Source organism: Cavia porcellus, unplaced genomic scaffold (assembly GCF_034190915.1).
Source record: "Cavia porcellus strain 051 isolate PalLab524CR breed Dunkin Hartley unplaced genomic scaffold, mCavPor4.1 scaffold_5, whole genome shotgun sequence".
NCBI lineage: Eukaryota > Metazoa > Chordata > Mammalia > Rodentia > Caviidae > Cavia > Cavia porcellus.
In genome coordinates, this window is record NW_026947488.1 from 68,234,490 (window position 1) to 68,261,867 (window position 27,378).

General features: G+C 38.5%; 1 protein-coding gene across 4 annotated transcripts in view; it reads right to left on the reverse strand.

Annotated features, from left to right (window-relative positions):
* Positions 1-27,378, reverse strand: part of Slc9a9 (solute carrier family 9 member A9) — a 691,893-nt gene that overhangs the window by 79,271 nt on the left and 585,244 nt on the right. The window lies entirely within an intron of this gene.

The window sequence follows — 27,378 nt, forward strand, 5'->3', positions numbered from 1 at the left end:
TAAAAGACATCTAGAAAAATCCAAGGGGGAAATATTCATAACTTTGGACTTAGAAATTAGCTCTTGAATATGACATCAAAAGTGATAAAAGAAAATTGAAAAATTATACTATATTAAAGTTTTTTCTTATCAAAGGAAATAAGAGCAAAAAGGCAACCTGTGGAATGGAAAATATTTACAAGTTATTGATAAGGGGCTAATATTTAGAATATATAAAGAACTCTTACAAATTGACAACAAAAAATAACTAGATTAAAAATGGGCAAAAGACTTGACTAAAAACTTATTCAAAGATGTACAAATATCTAAAAAGCATGTGGAAAATATACAACATCACTAGTACTTAGAGAAAAGCAAGTCTAATTACACCTCACACTTACTGAAATGATCACTACAGAAAGTACTCCTCTTGCCTGTTCTTGTTTTGGATCAGATCATTCACAAGTATCCTAAATCAGTGAGACTCTACATGATGAATGTGGCAGGGCAGCTTTTTATGGGGCTTTGGACTTTTCCAGACTTTTCCTGTCCACTTGCTGCAGCAGAATTTTCTGGGACATTGTTCAAATAATGCAGTCCTAGTCTTACTGTCTGAATCTCAATCTTTATTTTTTTGTGCTAGGAATCGAATTCAGAATCTCACACTTGCTAGGCAGGCATTGTGTCACTGAGCTATATCCCCAGCCCCTGAATCTCAATCTTTAATGATAGGTAGGACCTATAAATTGAACTCTAAACAAGAACACGAGGAGTTCTGAATTTCCGCCATGTTTGGAAGTCTTCAGGGGCATCTTGGCCAATGTTGATGAAACCCTTTTGGGAACTAAAAAAGGAAGGGGAATCTCCAGCCTATGGTGACCTTGATCCTGCATAGAAACTCTTCTTTCTAGACCTGCATTCTCTCTGTAGGTACAGGAGCATCTCCCTGAGTTCTTGAAAGTTGTAACTGATGACCGCTTCTTGTTAGGGCCAGAGTAGAACAACCTGTAGCCTTCTGATGGCCAGCTGCATGCTTTTAGTTAGTCTGTCCTCAAAGAAAACAGTAAAAGACAAAAAGAAGGATCCCTATATAATTTAATTAATTAAAATATTAAGTGGTAGTTGTAAATGAGATTAATATGGATATTCTTTTAAATAAAAAGCCCTGCTGAAAGGCAAGCTCTTGTTCATTTGGAGAAGTGTAGAATGTGTCCTGTATCCAGGCTGAAAAGCAGGCTCTGGTATCACAGTGGTCTTGGAGAGTTTCAAGAAAGAAAAGCACTTTCATTTTGATTACAATATCAAAGTGTTGTAGTTGTCAGCCTAAATATGTAGTTGTACCTAAATATGTTACAGGAAGATTCCCTGTAAGCAAAACTGAATTCTTCCTGTAATATTTTAGTTTTCACAGAGAACATAGAAAAGAGAGGGTATTGTAAACATTTTTTGGCTGATTTGGTCTTTATGTTTTTCTGTTAGACTGAGAATCCTGACAGGCAGACAGGGCAGTGTTATATTTAACAAACACCTTTGTGAAATCCACAGAGAGAGAAAGACGGAGAAAGAAGAGGAGCAGACTGCTAGTAAGCTCATTTTAACTGTTTCATTCTGATTAACTCTTTTCCAACCAAAATTTCATGTATACATCTTGGACATATATAAGCCCAATTCTTTTAAAATAATGATGTACCTTATTGCACCCAGTACCCTTTAATGCTTTTTTTCACTCACTGTAGCCACAGGAAAACCCAGGCCCAGGCAAACCAGTCTTTACATTAAAACAAAGCAACCTGAGGATTGTATATCTAGATTTCCAAATTATTAAAAGACGTATGAGTGTGGCTGTGGTTCTTGGTACTTTACCGTTATGATAATGGTTCTCTCCTATTTTAAATATTAGCAGACAGAGATTTGAAAATGTGACTTGCCTGTCATTCACTTATTAAGTGAAAGACCCAGCATCTCAGCCTATGCATATTGAATCTATGTTCCATGACACCACACAACCTTAAACTGAAAGAACAGGATATTATGTGAACTGAGAATTTCTCCATTTCTGTCCTCTGTTAAGATTTGCTGGTTTATTAGTGAATTATAGCTAAGGAGTAGTTGAGAAAGCCAGGGATCCTGAGAACCCGTAATTTAAATCTTATTGATACTTCCTACATCAGGCACCGTGTCAACTGACAGCCAGAGGGCGGGAACCTTGGTGTCCCTTTGCCACTAACCTCTACCAGGGGTTTCACTCCCCATCATCATCAGTAATTATTTGTGAGTTCCCTGGAATTCTGCCCTGCCCTATGTCACAGTCTCCTCATTAGAGGGCCCTCCTGGTGTGGTGGTTCATCGTGTGCTCCTTGGACAGGGGCCCTCGAGCCTCCTTCCCTGCCAGTACGTATTGTCTGTCATCTTTTTCTTTTGTAATTAATAGCAATTTGCACAGCTTCATCTGAGATGTGTGATTGCAGGGAAGAAATGCAGCTTCCAGCTGTCTTGCTCACCAACACAGCTCAGGGCTTGACTAAAGATTTTCTCTGCTTGAGTCACAGGCTGCTCATTTCTCATTTAGTGGACAGCAGCCCTTTCCCCTTCCACCTCTCTGTATGTTGTGTCTCCCCTCAGACAGTGACATACCATTTTGTTTTTTAACATGAATACATTACTCTCCAGATCTTTTGCTCAGATGTTCTTAAGGCGTTCCATCACATTATGTTGCCCGTCATTTAAAAATGTCGTAGTGCCTCATGAACAACAGCTGTTACTAAAGAACAGACTGCTGAGGTGTACTCTGGAATTCTCAATAATCAGCGATACACTGACAACTTCCTTTCCTGTTCCAAAGCTGAACTAGGGCTATATTTAGCCCTGATCATTAAGTTCATTGTCGATCAGTTCACTGTTTTCTAAGAATGACAATGGTTTTTGTAAAAGGATGATAGAGGTGCCTGGATTAGGGTATGTGCTATGTACAATTTAGCTTAAAGATTAGCTGACATGGAAAGAAAGTAACTGAATTAAAGACCAATGCGTGGGCGAAATCTCAAAGGTGCTGAAGATACAGTGTGCAAACTTTTCTCGTTGTGATGTAAACAAAGTAATAAGTGACTTGGAATTATGGTTGATTAAATTCATGTTAGAAACCCTCAATACTATTATATCATGCATGGTCTCCTGGGCACTCTTTTGCATTGCTATCAGCCAACAAACTATAATTTCATGCTTGACTGGCCTAATATAGTCTTAGGTTCCAGATTCTATGCACAGTCATGCCAGGTCGCAGAAATTAAGTGAAAGGCCAATAAATGGATGGATGAATGAATGAATGAATAAATAAGTAAAACAATGGATAGAGGTCAAAGAGAATGTCTGTCACCAGCCTGAAATACAGCGAGTCTTTCATTTGAATATATTATGTTTTACTACCATCTAACCAAGGACTGTTTTGACTCCTTGCTGACTGAACATTAACTAGACATTCACTAGAGCACCTTCTACATGCCAGGTGCAGTGGGAGGCCTGGAGGCTATAATGGGGAGGAAGCAGGTACTAATGAGTGATTGGAATTTCTCAGTGGAAAACCAGATGGTTCTGCATTTCGACCTCTCCATAGCTGGTGGAGGCTTTGAGGAGACTTTCTTAGAGAGGTTTCACGCCAGATCTTTGGCAGCTTTCCACAGCTCTCAGCACCTTCTTCAGGATTTCTGCTGGAGAGGATGCTAACTCCCTTCTTTTCTCAGATGCAATCCACACTCATTATTTGTTTTATCGTATTCATCAGTCTCTATTTCAGAATAGGCTCAGACAAGGTCCTTTGCTCAGGCTTATTGGCTCTCTCTCAAGATTCTCCAAAGGCTCAGAAACCCACGGTCAAGCTCCCTTCTTTTGTTTTGTCTAAGGAATCAATGTAAATGGGTTACTATGAGGAATGTGAAGAAGAGAAATTGAGAATTTGTTGAAGCTTGTTAGTCAGCACAAATGGCTTTATTCATTTCCATGTATTTTGTGCAGTTAGGATCATACAAATTTAAGCACTTTTGCTGGTAGCAAAATCACAATTAAAGCTGAAAAGGGCATTTAATTCTAAAAAAATTCTTTAAGAAATCCTCAACAAAAGTTTTATAACTATCTCTCCCACTGTCCTTTAGGCTGAAAAGTCTGAGCAAATGCCTTTTGGCACTTACATTGAATATAATATCATATAATATAATTTTTCAATTCTTTTCTCTGAGTTTATCTCAAGGCAGCATTAATTTGGTATGATTAGGAGACGATTTTCTTTAATTAGGATCTTTCTCACTGTTCTTTAGCATTTTTGTTGTGCAGGCTGTCTGGAGCCATGGGCTTAAGGGTGCTTAGCTCCCATGAACTTTAGGTCTTGAGAATGCGCACTTGAGGTGGGATTAGTCTGAGAGCTTCCAATGATTGTAACCTGAGGGAACCCAGAGTAGGATTTTAAAAATAATAATCAGATCATAACTGGATTGCGTTACAAAGGAAGACAGAGTATTCATTTCAGGTCATGGTTGTATAACGCATGTTTAGACCGAAGAATGAAAGGTGTTAAAGGTATTATTCCCTGCAATAATCATTACTGCCCACCTATGCATTAAAATACACCCTTCAGAAGGAAAAAAGTTGCTTGCCAAGATGTTAGGAGTAGCAGACACTGCAAAGTAGCTGGGGAAAGATGTGGAGAGGAACAACATTAGCTTCAGACACCAAATTAAGAATTAAATTTCCTGAAGAAATTTTGAATCTTTATTTGCTTACCAATAAACAAATGCAGAAAGTGATGTTATATGGGTGCTAGGTATTGACATCTTTCATAATCATGTGATATAATACTTAATTTTATAAGATTATATGTTTATCCTATTTTTCTTGTCATGTTTACTCACGTGGACAGGAATGGATCTAGATATTGGGGAGTCTGCAGATTACCTGCGTAGGGGCCCTTCTTAAAGATAATACAGACTTTTGATTGTAAAATAAGCAAAGGCCACTTAAAGGAGGCCTGTGCAAGTGAAGGGCCCTGAAAACTGACTTTCCCTAGTTTCAGGGGGCTCACCTCTGGATATCGTGGTGCATTAATGTGAGCACGTGTGGGCAGAACTCAGCTCTCCTGCCACCTAGCAACAAGCAAGGAAAAGTAAACGAAGAAGCTACAGTTCTAAAGTTCATAATTAGCATACCTGAGTACTTTGCTGACCATTTTAGAAGCTCCTTGTTGGATCTTTTGGGGAGCAAATTCTCAAGGGAATAAACACCAGAACTTGTTTCCTTATGCTCAGAAAAGATCCTGGCTTAGTATTTACTGAGCCAGGCAACTTCTGGAGTTGTAAAGCTCACTGCTGATGTATTCTATTTTTTACTGAACTACTTTAGATCTAAAGTGCCCCACTCAATCCCACTATCTATGTAGCAACTAAAGCAATATCCACAAATAAAAATAATATCCAAGGCCATAAAGCTACCAAGGGTCAAATTTTTCAAGATTAACTTGAGCAAGTTGTTAAAATCAGGCAATGCTTAGAGGCACATAGCCATGTGGATACCATAACATATCACCTTATTTCAAAAGGCAGAAAACTGAAACTAAGCCACAAAAATTCCTACTGAGTGATCTGTGTAATCATTCATGTTGCACATGGTGTGTCTGGTCAAGATCTGATATATGCATGTTCTGGGCACATGTGCAGATGAGACACACAAATATGAGTCTCAAAAGGTTATTCCTTTTTTCTATCTTATCTGCCTGTGAAAAATCTGTCAAAGCAAACCTTAAATGCCAGGTAAGAGTCCTCAAATTCTATTAATATAAAAATGACTGCAATAATACAAGCATTATCATTGCTATCCATGACACCAGCACTTTTGCTATTTTTCAAATCTGCTCCTGTCTTATTTCCCAGTCTTTAGTCCTTTATTCACCAAAATGACTGATATGGGCAGTTTATACATCAGAGGAGGAGATAATGGTTTTGACCTTAATAGATGGTTTGACTGTGCAGTGCATCCCGCACACTTAATGCTGAAAGAGGCAGCCGATGTTTTCCCTCCTGTTTCTTTTCCTCTTTATTGGTAAGGAGATTAATTGTGTGTGATCATGTGCTCATAAGTATGCTTGTGACAAGAAAGGTTAGATTTATTTTGATTTTTCTTTTTGTGGTGGCAAGAGCAGGATGGCATTCTTTAAAAATCTTTTCTTTTTCTAAGCTAAGTATGCGAATGGAGGGTAAGAGTAAGTCGATTCTCAGAATAAGATGTTCTATCAAAATGTAAAGGGTTGGGGGTGGGGAGCCATTTTCAAAAGCTGGAGAGAACTGCCACAAGTGGTAGTCGATTAAATCAATGACACAGTTTCATAATGGTCTCACATTCAGCAAGAAAATACTACAAAAAGCAAACTGCAGGAATCCCTATTTGCCCCCAACCCCCAAAATAAATCAGCTGCTGGAACTTGGAACTTCTGAAGGTGGTGTGTCTGCCACTGATTCTTGGGTGCTATCAAAGATGACTTGTGATTATGTGTGAAAAGGAAATACTTTTGTTTGTTCCTCACACATTTAAAGAGATAGTGAATATACATTTTACCCAGGATATTTCTCCAGTCTAGAAACCCGATACTGGGTCCCATGAGTTCCCATGTAAGGATCCTCCATCAGTGATCTGAGACTTGTGCCAGCAACTGAGGTGACTACCTGAGTAATATTCTATCTAAACTAACAGCCAGGTATAGTGATCAATGGTTTGAACAGCTTGAAAGTTATGGCTAAAGGAATGGCTTTCCCATCAAAACTATATAACTACAAGAATAATTATGATTCCAGCTTGAAATTATTTAAATGAAAGATTATTTATAAAGGGAACAGAAGGGAAAAGAATCATGGAAATTAGATTCATTAAATGGACAGATTCACTCACAGTTCATTTTGGGGTAATTCATGCCAATTTTCTCTGATGTCATCTGTTGTTCAGGTTAATAAATAGCTGTGACCATTATTAATCAACAGAGGTTGCTTTGCATATTGGCAGAGAAAAGCATATTATTTAGGAAAGTGAGTATGAATATGGAGTTTTTAATATGAGTACAAGAATTTATTTGTAAAAATATGGCTTTTATTTTCCCAAACAAATATCTTGATTGAATAGACCTCTGGTTATCAGAAAGCTTCACAGAGGATTTTATTTTTCTTTACTAGTAAGCAAAAAGTTAAGATTGAAAAAGAATAGGACAAAATATGCATTCTAATTCTGTAGTATTTTCTACTTACAACTAAAAATGTTACAGTATTTTCAAATGTGAAAGAGATGTCTCTCTCTTTTTTTAAAATTTTATTTTGAAGGGTAGTAAAAATAAAACAGAACAAGACAGAACAAAGCCAATTCAGACAATGCAGTGAAATCTGTACAGAGCTTCACAGCGAGATACTGGCACAGTAGTAATAGGTACTATATTATATCTCGTTATGTTCACAACAGTTGTCCAGTCAATTAGGTATAGCAAAATCAAACCAAAAGCAGAACATTATAAAACCAATTGAAAGTGACTATTGAATAGAGCAAAACAAATATAACAAAACAAAGCAATGAAAACCTTTGCCTTCAAACAGAAGATAGAAGGAAATCCCCCATATTTGCTCTATTGCATATGATCATCTTTCCCAAGAGATGCTGAGACATCTATCCCCAGTTGCTACAGTGTGTGTGTGTGTGTGTGTGTTTCTCAGCCCTCACGCCGGTAGGCTCACAGGAGCAGGAGAGGAGGGAACCATGGGGCTGGTTCTCCTCCTGGCCCACACCAGGGGTGCTTACTAAGAGGTTGGGTGAATAACCAGCACTCCCAAGATCTGGCTATGGTGGGACTTAGGCAGCTTATTCGCCCACCCTCTTGGTAAGCGCCCCTGGTGCAGCCCAGGAGGAGAACCAGCGCTCCTGAGACCCGGCCATGGTGGAGATGTCTCTCTTATAGCCCAAGTGATGGATCTTTTGAGAAATACAGCATAAAGATGCTCATTTATAAGACTGAATGGGGCTGGGGATATAGCTCAGTGGAACAAGCACCTGCCTGGCAAGTACAAGATCCTAAATTTAATTCCCAGTACTAAAGAACAAAAACAAAAAGAAAAAAAAGAAAAAAAAAAGATTGGATGACCAAGATATGAATTTTAAAAATTCTTTTACAATGCCACCAAATAGAAATATATATGGAAAGAGTGATGGTGCATCCCTTTCATTGCAGTACTTTAGGAAACTGACAAGAAAATCACAACATTGAATGCAATTTGAGCAAATTTGCAAGACCTTGTCACAAAATGAACACAGTAAAAATAAAGAAAGGGCTAAAAAAATAAAAAGCTCAGTGCTGGGTTCATTCCTCAGTATAAAATAAAATAAAACAAAATCACACAAAAAATGAAAAAAACCTCAAAACTAAGTAAGATATTAACCCATTAAAAGTTTTTAAAAATCTTAATACTGTTTGTATGTTTCTCAGTACTGTGTAATTTTGTGGCTTTGACCATAAGAAGATAACATGAATAGTGCCTACGATTAGTGCTTTTATTCTAAAAACCAAAATATTTCCTGGCATTTTCTTTTCAAATACTTGATTCTGTGTAGCACTTTACCTTTACATCATTTCCCTCTTTGTAATTCTTGTTTTTGTGTGTTGAAAGACAAAGTAGCTCTTTAAAAACATTCTACCAAACAGTAACAGTCATAACATTCTCAAGTGTTTATCTTGAAAGTAAATTCTAAAGGGAGTAATACTGGTAAAAGAAGCTTTACATAACAAATGAATGATGCTAAAAGTACTCAGATACCTCTCGAGCTTTTGGTTTGAATAATAGAATAGAGGCAGTACTGGACATAGGTTATGTTTAGAGGATGATTTTGGAGTATGGTCTTTGATACGACTGATATTTCTTCAAGGCTTTCAGTGCAGATATTCAATAAGTTGCATTTATGTGTCTAGGGTTTGGCTCAGGTATAAATTTATGACTAATTGTTAAAGAAAATTGATTTTTAATGTTGCAAATATCAACTTTACTCATTCTAAAGTACCATTTCCTTTTCTGCACTGTTACATTTCCATGTTATTCTATTAAAATCTTTGGATAAAATGAAAAAATGTCCTATGTAGACAACAGGACAAAAATAGTGAAAAATAACTGAGAGTCAAACTTTAAGAAATGTTCAGATAATTTGTCAGTTTCCTTCACAAAGTAGTAAGTAATTTCATGGCTATGGGCAAGTCTAACTTTTGTTAATTTCCAGAAAGGAAAATATCTAGATATACCAGAGAAGCAAAGAAAAGGAAACAGAATATTCTCTTCACTAACCAAACTTCAAATAAACAAAACACATCTAACAATTGAAGTACCTGAACTTGGACCTAGGAGGAGCCTTTATTAGTCAGCTTTCCTGTTCTTGGCCACAATACCCAACACTCACAACTTAAAGGAACAGAGATTTAATTTGGCTCATACAGGTTTCAGTCCATGGTCAGCGAAGTCCAAGGAAGGAACATTATGGCAGAAGGATACAGCAGAGCAAAGGTGCCCAGTCCATGGAACCAGGGGAGCGGAGCAGGGGAACAGAACCAAAGAGGACAGGGCAAAGGACCAGACATAGGCCCTAGTGCTATGTTTCCATAACCTACCCAGACAGCTACTTAGATGTTCACTTTCCCAGTCCCCAGGAAGACCCCAAAGCCAATCAGGATAACCCTTCACCCTGTCACAGAGACACATGTCAAGTCAATGAACAAAGCCCCGGAATGTGCCAATCTGTGGGCCATCAGATGATGAATCAAAATTTTCTCGGCAAGGAGTACTGAGCTATATTTCATTGTTGAATTTGGTCATACCCTGGCTCAGAGGTTTTCACAAGCATGACAACTGAGCACTTTGGGCATGTTGAAGGGGCCGTACAGCTGAATGGGATGGTGCCTGTGTGAAAGGAGCAGGAATAGTTTTGTTTGTATTAACAAACGGACTGGTGAGAAAGATAAAAGGGAAAGTCAGGAGATTACATGAAGGAAATAAATAGAGAAATAAAAATGAAATTCAAACTTCTCAGAAGAATGTGTCATAAGAAAAATGCAGGCATTTTCAGCCAAGACAGAAATTATTTGGAAATTACATTCATAGGAGGTTCAGGTTATAAAACCCAGCACAGGGAAATCCTATGCCATGGGTTTCAATCCTAGCTTTGCTAAGCCTCAGTTTCCTCACCTGGAGATAGAGAGCGGTGCTCTGGCTCTGTGCTATGATAGAAACTCCATCAGCATTTTCACCTGTCTCCGCCCCCTCAGCCATTTTTTCTCATTCGGAATACCTTTCAGCCATTTCTTCCAAACACTTGAGATATATTGTATAGATAACCTATGAGTGAGCAGCTATTTCCAACTCTGTCTTGAAAGGATTATTTCAAAATCAAGACGATGAATGAGGTGCAGTTAGAAAAAATTATTTGTAAGGTAGCAATTTAAGGAGTCTCATAAAAAAGAAGAGTTCATGGCTCTTCAGAAGTGAGATGAGATTGCTTCTTTGTTTCTATCAGAAAGAAGGTAAAAGTAGGTTATGTTGGGAGTTAAGAAGTTAAACAGCTTTTGACAGCAGCAGGTTGGACAATATGCCGTTTATTTCTTTCATTTTCGTGCATGCTTCCTGTCATTGAATCGCAGGAAGTTTATATGTCAATTATTTATTTCCTGGGAGCCTAAGAAAGCACCTTTGTTTACTATGTCATCAAACATTGTTGAATGCATAAGGATAAAAAAATGACAAAACACTGTATTTCTAGAAAATAGATTCTAAGAGCATAACAGAGAGACAGGAATTGTTATACAGAAATATTTCCTTTACATAAACCAAGAAGGAGTATGTACTCTTTTTAATGAAAGTAGCTTTTGTTTGGGTAATAGGAGGCCAAGTTCTCACAAAATACTTTGTTCTGAATACTCCCATTGTGAAAAGACAGACACATAAGCTTTAATTTACAAACCTATTAAAAAACATAGAGAAGACCATATGAAAATCATGGATTCTCAAGACCTCGGAGGTTGCTGAACTGAGCATAGATTTCTTTGGGTAAGGATGCTGCTCTTGTGCCTAGAGAGAAGGGAAGGACATTCCTTTTACTTTATACTTGAGAAACTCGTCCTTGGAGGGACTGGCTCAAATTCCCAGGGCCGGCCCAATCTGGGCTTGGAATCAGGACTTTTGATTCAATATTTCTACATTTGACCACTACACTTTTTGGATATGACTTTTGATTTGTCTGGAAAGTGCCTACCTTTTCTCACAATGAACACTCTTTTTACTTGAATAACAGATGTCCGTATATAGTGCTTATAGTCATGCTTTATGATATAAAAAGGGGTAGTTTATTTTCGTAACTCCCCAAGAATTCTCCTGATCACGAGGAAGCCAGCTACTCCAGGCCTGTGATGACTGTGGCCAAGGGGACAGATTTCCTCGTTACCAATAATCTGCCTGCAGCTACTGGGAGGCCCGAGTGATGTGTTTGTTGTAATCCCACCTCTGTTTTTTCGCAGTGAGGAACTCAGCCTTTTCCAACCACAGTGAGCTGGAACAGTTATTCTTCCTGAAGTGTCTGTAGCTGGCTCAATGGTGTATTCCTGAAGAACAGTCATAAGCTTTCTGCTTCTTCAGGGACGGGTCCTGACAGCCCAGCCTGGGAAGCTTCTCTGGGCAGAATCTGGATAAGCCTCTTCCCTTGGAACTAGGAAAAAGTTGCAGTCTGCTTATGGATGAGGGGGTGCACACTGACCTATGCCCTTGAGTAATGGTAACAAAAGCACTCTTATTGAGTGTATCCTATGTTAGATATGCTGAATATTACAGCATAAATCTTATACACCCTGTAAATAGTTATTATTATCATCATTGTCATTGTGTCCATTTTATAGATTAGGAAACCAAAGTTCAGGGAGCTTAATTTTCCCCACATCACATAGCTCTTGGGTGACAAAGATCTACAGCAAGGCATTTGACTCATTCTCTGTGCTGCTCTGAGCTAATGTGTCTGAATTTAACTTAGTGGGATGTAGCATAGCCGTCCTGTATTCATAATACCAGTTAGCTTGGGGGTTAAGTGAAGTCTGCAGATAGAAGACAAGTTGATGAGACCGAAATAGCACAAAATACTAAAATAAACGTTCTGCGGCTTTTTGAGTAGAATATTAATGATGGAGCATTCCTCTGTGAAAGAGAGACTCGAAGAGAAAAATCAAGTTCACTCGGAGGTCTGGAGAACTCCATATGGGAGGCAAGACTGAACAAGTGGCCTATGTATCTTAAAGAACGGGAGCAACAAGAAAATAGAATAGGCATATATAAACAGGATTCTACCTGTGGGGGAGGCAAGCGCCTCATCTTCTCCCCAGGAGAAGTCTTCCTGTCTTCTCCATTTCTGTGCTGCTAGAAGTAGACTACAGTTGCCAGGGCTGGAGCCACACAGTCACCTGGCCTCACGCCCTTGCAAGTGGCACCTTTCTCTGTAGCCCTGATGTTCCCAGTAACACTGTATCCAGTTCTACAGATGAAGCATGCATGGTTTTCTAGCATTTGTCCCATTTCTTTCTGTTTCCATTGCAACTACTGTAATTCAGAGCTCCGTGACTTCTCCCTAATCAATGCGGTTAGATCTATCTTTCTAAAATGAGACTTTGGTCACTCCTGTGTCTACAAATCATCTGATTCTTCATTATCTACTGAATCAAATCCAGACACTCTCACCAGATATTCAAAATCATTTTCGATTTCCCTAAACTCAGTTTTTTAGTTTCTTCTCTATAATCAACCTAAAGTGCTAAGCTGCAACCCTCACTTTATCCCCAGCACATAAAATATTTCCCAACTTCTCACCTTTACTAGTAACCTTTGCTTTGTTTAGAAACATTAATAAGCATATGGTATTTGTTTGGTACTTGCTAGTTTTCAAAGTGTTTTCATTTATTTTTTTCCATTAGGACATTATAAATTCTCTGTGGGATAGATGTAATTGCATTCATTTTACAGATAGGGAATTTGTGGCTCAGGAAGTGTCTGGAGCCTGAGTTCCATAGCGGAGAGGCTGAAACAGGGCAAGCAATCAGGTCTGCAAATGGATCTGCTTTGCTCACAAATCCATGTTGTCTTCTCTTTCCTTCATTGGGCCTTTCCTCTGGCTCCCTCCAGGTTCTACTTGTCAAATTCTACCTTGATCTTAAATTCCAGCCCAAATTCAACTTTTCTGCATTTTTCCAAAATAGACTCTGAATAAGTTACGGTTCTTTCCACTTTGAGCTCTAACATTTCCTTGCCCAAATTACCGAGCATCTAAAAGTGATTGGACAAAAAGGTTTGAGAGTTACTGCATAGACTTGCTATCAGAATCATTCAAGGTTTCCAAGCCTTTTTGATCATGACCCTATGAAGAAACTCATTTTATGTTACAACTGAGAGTATAAATGCTCACACATCCCAAAACAAGTGTTATAACATTTACTTCTAATTCTGCAATTTACTTTCATTTGTTAAAAAAGTTGTGGTTAGGAACCCACTGATTTTGAGAAACACTAATCTGAATATCAATGTTAAAAACTATGATTAAAATCTTTTCTGTCTCCCATAAATTTCCTGAAAACATTTTTGAGGTTTGCAAAACATTGGACTAGTGAGAGATTTGTTCATCAGAGATTAATCTGTACTTCCAAACAGGAACACCCAGAGTTGTTACAAGGCTGGACCAGGAAGGAAGGACCCACAGCCGGAGAGCATCAGCTTCTACTTGGGAGAAGGCCAAGGGTGAGGACTTTTTAGTGAGCTAACTCATGGGCAGGAGGTTTCTATTTTTCAATGGGAGATCTTCAAAAGAATGAGATTTGTAATAGCTGAAGATGTAGGGAAGAAGATTTCTGAATAAACCATATCTGTGAAATGAAAAAGAATTTTGTGCTCATCATAATCTTGAATATAGCATAAAATCAGTTAGAATTTAAAAATAATAAAAATGTAATAAAATTCTTTGTTTATATCTGCATAATGAATCCGAGGGCCTGCAGGCCTGTAAATCTGTCACTGAATTTAGTACCATTTCAGCTTTATGAAGCACTTGGTGTTTGTAAAGTGCTTGTACAATTACCAATTACCATAATGTTCATCTTCTGAACATTTCAGTTTAGAGATGGCCTGAGGACTTCAAACTAAGCACGGGAGAAAAAATAGACAAACAAACAAACAAATAAACAAACAAAAAGGCAAAACATTGGTCAAGCTAGTTAAAGGCTCTTGAGCTTGTACTGCTAGGCCTGAGGTACCTGCTTATAATGCCCTGGGAGCCCGTCAGCATCCAGCCTGCAGTTCAGCCAGCCAGCATTGGTCCTCCGCCTCTTCAGACTGACACCAGCCTGCTGTTTCTGGGGTGGGGAGGGGACTGACTCTGTACTGTAGACACGACTCTGTGTCTGCACGAAGCAGGGGAAGAAAGAGCAAAGGGCATGGCATCTGCAGCCAAAATGCTACGCCAGACCAAGGAATATAGGATGAAGAGTTTGCAGTTGCTGGAAAAAACTAATGAGGAAAAGCAATGTGGCTGTTATAGCCTTCCCTGCTCTAGCTATTAGACACATATAAAATGATTGAATAGATCTACTTGGTATCCGGTATGAGCTAGAAATCTGTTTTGGTCATGTTTACAGGCAACAGGTCAGTGGAAACCAGCATACTGGTGGATTTCAAGGAATTCCAAGGAAATGACTTTAAGGAATGTCAAAGGGAATGCTTTCAGGATGTGTCTGTTTCCTTAGGAAAGAGGCTAACTCTCCCATGTTTCTTCCTCCAGATTTACAAGTCTAGCGCCCCAGCTACGGTTAGCAAAAGGTTGTGCCACACGGCTGAGTGTTTGAGGGCTGCTGGCATTTTAGCTAACTAGTTTAAAAACAAAAGGCAGCTTATTCTCTGAAAGTTAATTTTGATTCAAGTATTTTGTAAGATTAGTTAAAGCTGTATTCTCTTTGCAAACCTGTTTCATGAGGTGTCAGTGAAGAGTATGTTTTCTGGATCATACTAGTGTAGCATATTACATTTGACATGATAAAATCTACTCCCATTTCCCTAAGTCCCTGAATCCCTGCATCAACGCTAAACCATGGAGTTTCTGGATTCTCTAACTTATTCACGTGGGCCATCTTTTTTCATCCATTCTGCTGCCAACTAACCAAAACAAACTAGTAAGTTCTTTCTTTACTCTACCAGCTGCAATGTCAAATTTAGAGTCTCTGCCTAAGAGACCCATATTGACAAACTTAACCTGTTTTTTCATGTATGTGTTTTTGCCACCATTACCTCACACCTGTAAGATCTATTCTCATGCTTGGTTTTTAGGGGTCTGCTTCTAAGAGTTATAAAATCAGGTTCTTTTGGAGACTACCGGACCCAACATCATGGCGGGGGGGTGATGAGGAGTGTGCCTCCACCACAGTGGGTGGGAAAATCTCTTCAGGCAAAATAATTTCATTAGAATCCAGAAGCCTAACATCTTTATCCTCCTCAGGATCCTCCCAAACATCTCCCTCCCAGTTTACAGGATCCCAGAACCCCTTAGCTGGGTCCTCCTGAAGAACAACCCTGGCCTACCACCAAAAATTTATAGTGTCAGTTTTTTTCTTAGCCCTCCCCTAAGGGATCAAAGACCTTCTGACAGAGTAGCTATACACTGGGGGAAGGTAAATAATAAGACATTTTGGCAATTACTGGAAACTGGTTTGAACCAGCACTGACTTCAGGGGATCCAAAGTGTTCTGTGACTCTTCACTAAAAGTGGGTGTCTATGAAGGTCTGGTGTTCGACAGAGTTTTAGCAAAAGTGTGACTCACAATGGATCCAGGAGGTTCTCAAAGTCATCCTGTAATCTTTTTCCCTGTTTCAGAATGCATAATTGGGACAGATACACTTAGTACTTGGCAGAATCCTCACACTGATTCCTTAACCTAGAGTGTAAGAGCGATTATGGTTGGAAAGGCCAAATGAATTGCCTTTGCCTGGTAAATAGTAAATTAAAAACAATATCACATCCTGAAGAGATTGCAGAAATTAGTGCCACTATCAATGACTTGAAGGATGCCGGAGTGGTTCCACATCTTCATTTAATTTTCTCATTTGGCTTATGGACATGAATGGGTCTTGGAGAATGATGGTAGAGTGCCAGAAACTGAATCAAGTGGTGATTCCAATTGCAGCTGCTGTACTAGATGTGGTGTTCTTGATTGAGCATACTAACACATATCCTGGTGTTTGGTATACAGCTAGTGATTTGGCAAAAGCCTTCTTTTCCAGACCTATTCACAAGGCCCATCAGAAACAATTTGCTTTTAGCTGATAAGGCTAGTGATACGCCTTGACCTTAGGGTCCAGCCCCATATCACTACTTAGTTTATAGGGATCTTGATTGCCTTTCTCTCCCACAAAACATCATACTGGTATGTTTCATAGATAATATTATACTGATGAGGCCAAGTGAGCAAAAGGTAACAACCACTCTGGATTTGTTAGTAAAACATTTGAGAGCCAGAGGATGGGAAATAAATCCAGGTAAGATTCAAGGTCCTTCTACTTCAGTGAAATGTTTAGGAGTCCAGTGGTTTGGAGCATGTAGAGATACTGTGTCTTAGGTAAAGGATAAATTGTTGTATCGGCTTCCCCTACTATGAAAAAGGAGGCACAATGCCTGTTGGGTCTCTTTGGATTTTTGAGGCAACACATTCCTTACTTCGATGTTTTACTCTAGCTCATTTACTGAGTAAGTAGGAAAGCTACTAGTTTCGAGTGGGGCCAAAACAAGAAAAGGCTCTGCACCAGGTTCAGGCTACTGCTTGCTTCTTTGCTGCCTTCTAGCTGCCTGCCTGCCATGCAATGGACTGTTTCTGCTCTTCAGGGCCCCGCTGTCACTTCACCTGGGAGTGGAGCCAACCAACTATGGACTGAAAGTGTAAGCTAAATAAACCTTTCATCATTTAACTTTGGATATCAAGTATTTTGTCTCATTAATGAGAAATGTGACTAAAACAACTTCTCTCAATACTTCTCCAGTTTTTGACTATGAGTAGCTAACAAAATAACAAAAGATAAAGCATTTTGATAGACATTGATCCTACTTATTATATCACTGAATAATTTTCAATATTGGAAATTTAAGACTTATTAAACTCTTAAAGAAATGATACTTTTATATTTTAACACATTGATCATTGGGAACATTTGACATGCACCGAGTCAAGTGGGAACATTTTATCCTCATTTTTATCCACATACAGAACTAGTAGGTGTTTTAGGAGTAATTGACCTGGGTCATTTTCAGGTTATTTTCTCCCTGACATATCACCTTCCACCTGGCTACTGATTTTCTTCTTTATAACAAACTACATTGTAGATTCTGCACCTATAGTATTGCATTGATTTTCTGCTGTCAAGAAATAAAACATTCTTTTGTTTTTTCTCTTTATTTTTTTTTCTTTGACTTGTGTGGTCTGTATTATGATAACTATTTCATGTTCCACCAGTTGTACTGAAATGCTCACCATTATCCAAATGCTCTACTCCCTGTCTGTGCTTTAGTTTGATCTGTTTTCATTGTGAGAGAATCTTTCACATCCTCAACTCTGCTCCTTAAGGGTTCTGACTCTTTATCACTCATTTCCCACATTGTGTATCTGGCTTCTCCAACTCACCAAAGCTACTTGGTTGACTGTATCTCTTGAGCTTCTATTACACTTGCTCTGGTCTAAATGTTTGTATCCCCAAACTCACATGTTGAAACCTGATCTTAGTGCAATGACATTAAGAGGTAGAGGTCTTTCGAAGGTGACTAGATTTAGAGAATCTTTGCCTTACACAGATGGGATTATTGGCCTTATAAAAGAGATAAAAGGAAGCATGTGTACTCTTTCTACCATGGGAGGATGAAGCAGGAAGATGCCTTTGTGGACTTTGCAGAAACCAGGCCCACATCAGATATTATACTTGCTGGCACCTCGATCATGGGCTTCCCAGCCTCCAGAGCTAGGAGAGATAAATTTCTGTTGTTTACACGTTGAAGGTATTTTGTTACAGTGCCCTAGACAGACTAAGACAACACTTCTTGCTACTAACTGATGGTAGTTCTTAGTGCACTGGTGGCTGTTGTGTCTGCTTCAGTAAAATGCTGGCATCTTGAGGACAATTAGTATTTCCTAGCTACTGCTGTGGTTTCAGAAGAATGTAGAAATATAATTTTTTTAGGAAAAAGGTATTAAGATAAAATTCATTTAAAGCAATTGAAGAAAATGTAAATAAAATACTTTTCTGTGAGAGAGAATATTAAAACTAAACTCAGTTCTGGAAACATTAAGTGTGTAAGTATCTGAAAAATGGTTGATAGAAGAACGAATCAGATACAGTATGTGAAAGAAAGGAAATTTTAAAGGATGCTTTGGATTGTGACACATCATTCTATCTTTAGCCACCAAACAAAAATTCAAAATGCCAATGAGAAAGAATTCTGAATACACCAGGCTTTGGGAATAAGAGCTGTCTGTTTTGCTGCAGGAGCTTATCCACTGTCTCTAGAGACCTTCTCTTTTCTTTCTTTTAATTCTGCACCTTTCAGGCAGATTTATTCAGGCTCTCTTTCATTCATTCAAACTGCATGTCATAGAATCTTCCCTCTCATTATTCCCTCTGCTCAGAATACTTTCCCTCCCTTCTTATTATTTGATTTCAGATTAAAAAGTCTCAATTCCTCAAAGGACTCCTTCCCATATGACTTTAGAACAGTATTTATTTTTCCAATAAGCTCTTCTTCCATTAACCATCATCTCTGCCTGCTCTTATTTATAAGGTGACCTGACATACATTAGGAATATATCATTACCATCTATCCTGTGAAGTCAACCTTAATTAAGGCAGGGCCACACCTGCCTAATCTGCTTTGTGTGGTGCCTACCACAGCCTTGAATGCAGGCAAATACTGAATAACTGCATCCCACTAGACAGACCTAAAGCTCTGTCACACTGTCAGGTGATAATATGTGCAGCCAACAGCAACAGTCCATGCTAATAATGTGTCTCTGGTAGCTCATGAATTTGTTGGCAGCCTGAAAATACTTTGCCTGCTACAATTGAGAAGGTGTGACTAAGTAACAATTAAAGAAAAATTAAATAAAACTTTTTCCTACAAAGAAGAAATGTTAAAATTAATGTTGCCGGCAACATTAAGGTAATACTTATTTGCAAGTCTTAATATTTTTTTCTTCTCATTTTTTATAATAAAATGATTCAATACTGACCTAGAAATCTTTAGTATAACATTATATTGCTAATGACAAATACCACAGCTTTACCTGAAAGACGGAATTGAACGACTTCCTTTATCACTGGAAGGGACAAGAAGAGTAATTATCATCAAAGGTGATATTGCTTCCCTTGTGGAACAGAAAAACTGCTACACTTCTCTATCAAGTCAAAATTGCTATCTGCAGTATAATTTCCAGAAAAATAACTATGAGACGATGGATGACAACTGAGAAAAATCATAAATGAAATAACTGCTTGTGCAGAGCACAAGACACTAAAGAACACCTTAACACTCAGCTACAGTCATTTACCAAAGATCATTTCAGAAGAATTGTGCCCCATGTCAAAGCTTTTGTTTACAGAGACTAAAGACTTTCTCATGGTATTAAAACACAGCTGTTGCAATTAAAAACTATTATAAGAATGTGACATAATGTAAATTTGATTTACTGACAGATAATAAGTGAGAATGAATGATAAATATGTTACATGGTGTTTCTTATGTGGATGCTTCTATGTATAAATAACTATTATACTAATAATAACACAACTCAACATTTATTGAGTATTTTTCTAAGTGCTTTGTGTTCATTCATTTAGTCATCACAGCAAACCTCTGAAGTAGGGACTTCTATTATCTCTCTTTTTACAGATGACAAACTGAGGAACGGAGAAGTTAAATAACTTTCCTAAAATTATGTAACTGTTAGTGGATAGACCATAATACAAAACAATTAAATCCTGATCATAAATCAGATTTTCTTCTATTTGATTAAATCCAACAGTAGAATGTCCAAGTGTGTCTTTCTTTATTCCATATATAAATTCCTGATAAGACATCTGTGATCCAGAAATTCAGAAAAGCTGTAACATCAGCTTCATGAGAATTTGACCATGGCTGTATTTCTAGTGTCCAGGATGGTGACTACCAGGCAGGCTCTCAGCACCCTGGCAGAAATCAATGAATGAGTCAGGAAAGCTCAACATAAGGCTTTGCATCAAGAAAATACTCAATAGATTTTTCTGAGTTGAATTTAGAGGAATTTATCTTGTGAATCTTTTTTCTACAAAGACATGGGCTGCTTTTTTATTCCTCTTTATGTAAATCTAGTTTCCATTTTGTTTGCTTAAAGTGAAGATGGAATGTGAAAGAATTCTCATTTAACAGAAATATTACTAAAATTTTTTATAGGAAAATGGCAAACAATGTAGGAATGCCAAAGTTTATGTAGAACCCTAGGATCATTGTGGAAAACTCAGTTATCATCTTGGGATCCCATAATTTTTTATAATCACAATGAAATCTAACCTGTTCAGAATACTTGCAGTCACTATCGGGTATCCAGAAGACTTACCTTTCAACTATGATGTATTGCACTGTCCTTAGGCCACAGGGCCTTGAGAAAACTGCACTGGGTGTTTTAAATGTTCTAATTCTGAGAGGCTGGTGAATGAGTTACAGTGAGCAGGAAGCTGTCTCAGTAAGTATTCAAATTTTTGGATTGATTCAGTTACAACAGAGGTGTCTTGGTTAATTTGGTCTCAGTAACAAGAGAAAATTAACCAAGACACCTCTGTTGTAACTGAATGCCCAAAGTAAAGGAAGGAAAGGTTTATTTAGCTTACAGTTTGTGGAAGTTTCAGTTCACACTCAGCTGGCTACAAGGCAGGGTGACATGGCAGGGAGGCGACCATTCATGGCAGCAGCAGCAGATACCAACAGTGGCAAGAGCAAAAGGGCAAAAAGGAGGAGTGAGCCTCAAGTTTCCTCTCTTACATTGTATGCACGTTATCTGCCCCAGGGCGGGTGCAGCACTGACACTGCAGATCCTAGCACTAGACAATGAACCAGTCACAAAAACTAAATTCAGCCACTTTTGAAAGGCCCATCCCTCTTGACAACATGAGGCTGTGGAGGGACATCCAGACACAAACCATAACAAGAGGACAATGCGTATTATTCCTATTATAGAAGAAGACATGGAAAATCCATGTTAAAACTTGAATGCAAGATAGGCCATCTTTCCAGGTACTGTTAAAATGTCCCTGCCTTTCTTTTCCATCAAAAAATCATGAGACTAGGTGTTAAGGAAGTTAGTGCTTTTTTAAAGGGAATTTTAATTTTACCTCACTTGGGTTCTAATTCAAGGGCTCACTTATAAGATCTTTATGCAGTAGCACATGTGAAGATGAGGATGACCAAAAGCCAATCTGGGAACCCACTGGATTAAGCAGGGGTGGAAGTGGCAGCTGAATTGCTGCTGTGCAGTGAGTACTGGCTTCTCTTCATGGTTGGCCCCCTGAGGGAAGCAGCTAGAATGCCATGTGCACAGGTTTGTGATGGGGAAGTTATGAGGGATATATTTACACAGCACCTTTAGGAAAGGTTTGTCGTTTGTTTGTTGCAAATATTTTGAAATTTAGGTGTCTTCTGAAGCCACTTGAGAGTTATCAGTTTATATTTTGACAGTGAGGCATACAAGTGATTTTGGGTTTTGGCTCCTTTAAAGAGTCTGTTCCCCACCCTTTAATTCTGGTGATGTCAACCTCTTTCTCTGTTGTGATTTCAAAGGACTTTGGGGTCATGACTCATAGCAGTGAGGCAAAAACCAACATATAACTGTTTTGTTTGCTGCTGGACAATGGTACTTAGAATATTGCTTGGTACATGGTAGGCTCATTAAAGTATGCATCAAACAAAGGATTACTTATATCCTTTGCTACATCCCCTGCTTGCTAATGGAAGTAAAATATAATTCATCCCATACTGGTGAATCTTTTTAATGAGTTACTAAAGCAATCAGATCAAAAATCAAATGCATACCAGGCATTCTTGCAGTTAATAGCATTGCATACCGATTGACGCTACATAACTCCATGGACAGACCACTTGAACCAGGACCCTTGGATTTCTCAGGTGGATGCAGCTACCTTCTGTTGGTTATGAAGGTTGACCACATGGCTACCTGCAACTTTGGATGAGTCTTTTCTCTCCTTTGGATTCAGTTGCCTCATTTATTGAATAAGCAGCAGAGAACCAACATTTCTTGTTTTCCGAGAGTTTTTCTTGTGAGATAAATTTTGAGTCATTCACAAGGCCACTGTACTACCCTAATAAATAATTAATAGGTGCTTCAACTAGTCACAATAGGGAAAATCTGCAGTGCAGGGATCATCATTTAAAATGGAAATTGTTACACATAATATTCATAACTATGATTTAACATAAGCGTGACTGTGTGGGATATAATGAATTCTGTCAAGTTTTAAGAGAGAAAGTTATTTATTTTGGTTAAGGTTAAAATACTATTACATTTAGATCCATTAAATACATGGTTCCAGGTATTGTGAATAACCCTGATATTCATATTTATTTCCCTGGAATGGAGTGTTAACCTGCCACACTTTGATCCAGAGAGGAGTCTGGTAACTGCCACTTTCCATGCCAGATTTTTCAAAATGGAAAGTGGTAGAGTCCTAGCATCCTGCCATGGGTCTTCAATTGTGTGGTTAACAGCTCAGTGGACTCGCAGTTACAAGCCAGTGATGGGAAGGAAGCCTGCATCCATTCATGTAGCTTTATATAATTCTGTTATTGTAGGACTTGCCAATTCATTGTTATCTTGGAGCGTTCTTCACACTTGTGTAAAATGTTGGCAAGCACACAATAAATTCTTATTTTCAGTTGATGCCAGCATATGGGAAGTGCTAAGAATGATTTTAGATTTTTTTTTATTTTGGAAAAGATCTTTTTATCCTGCATCATTCACATTTGTAGAACTAATATGTGCCATGCTTAAGGAGAGAGATGACAAATGATAGAGTAGAAAGAGATTCTAGGAAGCAGACAGCCCAGCAGGATCATTAGTCACCTATGATAAGGCAACACAAGATTCCCACACCAGCTGTAACATGAATCTAAGCAAATTTTATCTGACACCTTAAAATATAAATAAGGAAGCATCAATGTCTGCTTCTAACCTTCTCATTATATGAGACTATAGTGAAGACATAGTGATAGTAATGAAGATGATAAGGGGCTGTAAAATTTAGAGTTTGATTTTAATAAAGTCATAATGATTGGTGGTTTAAGATGTATTCAAAGTCATCCATACAGAAAATGGTTTCTAAGCCAGAACAAGGCTTGAACTTACCAGATGAGTTGTACTAATAAAACTTAAGTTACCAATGATGTCTGAGTCACTTATATTTTTCTTTAAATTGTTCTTAATTAAAAAAACTTTATTTGCAATAAATTAATACATATATTACCATAATTGGAAACTTAGCCTTGGAATTGTAGACTCCTAAAAATGTTGTTTATCAAATTCCTGCTAAATTAAAGCAACAAAATTCTGGTGGTTGTTTTCAAAAGATATAGTTAAAATGGTCATTTCCCTTTCCCGCCAGGGGTGAGGGGACCTAAGATAGACAGACTCACCCACGGAAGGAAGCTGGCAGAAACTGCTGAGAGTGGGTGTCTCTGTCAGAGGGTGGGGACGAGGGGTGGGGTCTGCACCGGGTGCCTGGATGAAGACCCGTACATTACCCACTTGGCCTCTCTCTGCTTTTACGTTCACTTAGTAACCTTCAGGTAATTAACTGGTTTTTCCTGCTACGTCAATATCTGAAATGAAGGTGCCTTGGATAGAAAATAGTGCCGTTTTGCTTGCATGCCTGATTGATTGATTCATTCAGCAAATATTTATTGAGTCTACACTGCATGCCAGACACCATCCTATGCTCCAATGCTGTGCCAGTCAACAAACACAGACCCACATTTCTGTCCCCAGAAAGCACATACCCTGGTTAGAGGAGACAACTAAAATGAAGTACACACTGCCAGGTGGTGGTAAGTGTCATAGTACAAAGGCATGGCTAGAAAAGACTGAGCTAACACTCCTGTTAGAACTGCTAATTTAAATATGGGTGTCACAAAGGTCTCACTGACAAACTGACTGTAAAAGGTGAAAGGCAAACGTGTAGGCTGTCAGAGAGAAGAACCAGCGCCAAGGCCCGGATGCAGACATGCGTTTCATGTGTCTGAGGAAGCCTGGGGCGTCCAAGTAGAGTGACAAGAGTGAGGTAGGAGAGGAGGGACACTAGGAGCTAGACTGTAACCTGAGCATTTTCATGGCTGGGAAAAGACTGCTATTAGTGGGGATGTGGTGAGTTAGGAGCCTGGTGTTTGGTTCATGCTTCTACTTCTTTTGAATTTGGCTAGAATGTGTCTATCTCTAATGAGATTGAATGAAGCTCTTGGCATATTGAACTTTTTCCTCTGAAGAGATGAGGATCTGACTTGGAAACTTGGAGACTTCTCTAAAATGGTGCATTGCGAAAGATCGGCAAAGCCCTCTAGCATCGTTCTCATCCCTACACTGTCAAAAGATATCTGAAAGCTAAGTTATGCACTGCACAATGTAAGGAATTGTAGTTATTCTTTGCCCTAAGGGTGACTTTATGCACATATTGAGCTGTGAGGTTTTATAGGGGAAGAAGGTAGCATGGACATACAATTGTTAGTGATAAAAAATGTCTATGAACTTTGGAGTAAATGCCAGAAACAGGCTTGAACCTTAATAGCTGTGGAAACTTAAGACATTTTAAAAAGTTATCAAGGAGTTTGTTTCTTCCTTCGCAAAGAGGATAGTTATAAAAATTTAAATAGAAAAAGTGGATATAAGGATTACACGACAGAGTATTTCTTCTCATCTCTACACTTCCTAACTTCTTTTCTGCATTGTATGAGTTAGAATTGCTGTCCACATTGGATCATAATGAAATCTTAATTAATCATCAATTTTGGCACTGTGGGTTTCTAACAATGCTCTCAAACAGGGACCCAGGCTGTTAAGCAGAGACTGATCCAATCAGTGGTCCATTTCTGCTGTGTTTGCTTTCCAGCCTCCTGAAGAGCTGGGAGGAGAAATGAAATGCTTAATGTAAAGCACTCAACATAGTGCTTGGCCACTGTTCATCCTCACTGAGTGTTTTTGTGATTAGTTCTGCAAAAATGCGTGTGTAAATTACCTATTCTATCAAAAAATAAAATGGAACAAAACTATGTGATCAACAGCAGTTTTACTGATAACACTGGTGCAGTGTAAGGGGCTTTCTATTTTTTGGTCTGAATATTGGGCATCAGTTGAATCAAGTTGGGTTCTGTGTTTTATGTGTCCACTTGACTGGACTATCCAGTCATTTGACTAAACCCTGGTTTAGGTGCTACAGTTACAGATGCTAAGTAAAGGAGATTATCTCTGATAGTGTGGGTGGGCCTCATCCAATCAGTTGTATGGCCTTATGAGCAAAATTGAGGTTATCCTGAAGAAGAAGGGATTCAGTCTTAAGGTTGTAAATTCAGCTCCTTTCTAAGTTTCTAGACTGGGAGCCTTTCAGATTTTTGCACTTGCTAAGCCCCCACAATTATACACATCCTGTCCTTGAAATAAATCTATATGTATATACGTGTGCATATGTAAATTACTTCTAGGTGTTCTGGTTGTTTCTCTGGAGAACTTTAACTGATACAGGTGTGTTTAAGTGCTTGTTTATTCCTTTTTTTTTTCTTTTGTCAACAATTCTTTATGATGCCTCATCTGCATAATATGCTTTTATGGAAATGAAACTTGAGCAGTTCTATTTCTGTTAGATTCATAAAGCTGTCTTTTGGGCCCAGGTCAGGCAATCTTATCCCTGGATGGGGATTCATTTCTATCCTGGCAATAACCTAACCTATGAGACTTAAAGGGAACATCAACTGGGTTCTAGGTGGCCAACAGAATGGATATAAATGCCAAATGGATAATTTGTCTCTGAAAATAAGATATATCAAGAGGTCACAGAGTTGAATCTGGTTGGCTTGCCATCCTCTAGATATAAATTTAGAGCATAAATAGGACGCAAAAACTCCATTGTTTGAGTGAAAACATGTTTGTGCAATGATAGCACTGCAATTTCTAGAATGAACACACAGGAGGACAAATTACCATGAGGAGAGACATTACAGAGAATATAAATCTTCTTTCAGTTTTGCTAGTCTGCCCCTAATCATATGGAAATAAACCCATGGTGAAAAGTGAGATAAAAATCATGACATCATTTGAATTAAGTGTCACTGTTCTGAGCTAACAATTTGGGTGGGCTCCAACTTTCATTTCCTTACCTCTGAATTAATTTTCTCACCTTTTTTTTTTCATTGTAAAGTTTTCCTCACAGTAACTTCAGAAGTGGAAAAAAACCTTTTATCACATTTCTGATTTATCATTTTCTCTCTGTATATCTTCTCAAGTATTTTTCAATCAGATTCTTATAACTTGCAGCAAGTGTGGTTATCAGATACTTGTAAGCAATGATGGGGCAAATTTTGTTTCTAGAAGCACATCCACCAGGAGTGTAAATCAGCAATGACCTGCTAAGAACAAGCTGCCCTGTGAGACACTGGGAAGGCTTCACAGTCGAGGAGATACTGGGACTTGCAGGAGGCAGCCAGTGGCCAGAATGGACTGCTTTTCGGGTGAAGTGCTGTGCACCAAGCAGGCAGGACATCTACCCACAGACACCAGAGCCACCCCAGGCCAGTCGTGCAACCTCAGAGACATTCTAGCCACCACAGCATCAGTTTGTAACTCTTGAAATATTCTGCTTTTCAGAACTGTCACACTGTTTTACTTTTTGTCCATCTCTGCAGTCTTCAATTAGCTTCTCTTTACTTCTTTCTTGCTTTTTGTTTCCCATAATCATTCCTTTGTTTTCTTTTCATTTATCATGTGAATTTGCTGAATTTCTTTTGCTTCCTCTCTCTTTCCCGTTTTTATCACTTTCTTTTCACCAATTCTTTGAACTTTTTTCCCCCTCTTCCTAATTCTTCTTCCCTACTGATTTGTTGTGGCTTTAATCATTGGCTAGGGGCTTAAAATCATCCAGTGACTGACATTTTCTCATTGAAAGGAGAGGGATTTGTGACTGAAGAAAACTAACTACAAAGACCCAACACATTCAATTTACAGTGCAGTTCTTTCCTTTTCTTCATGGAGCTTTTGCCTGGGATTAGCGA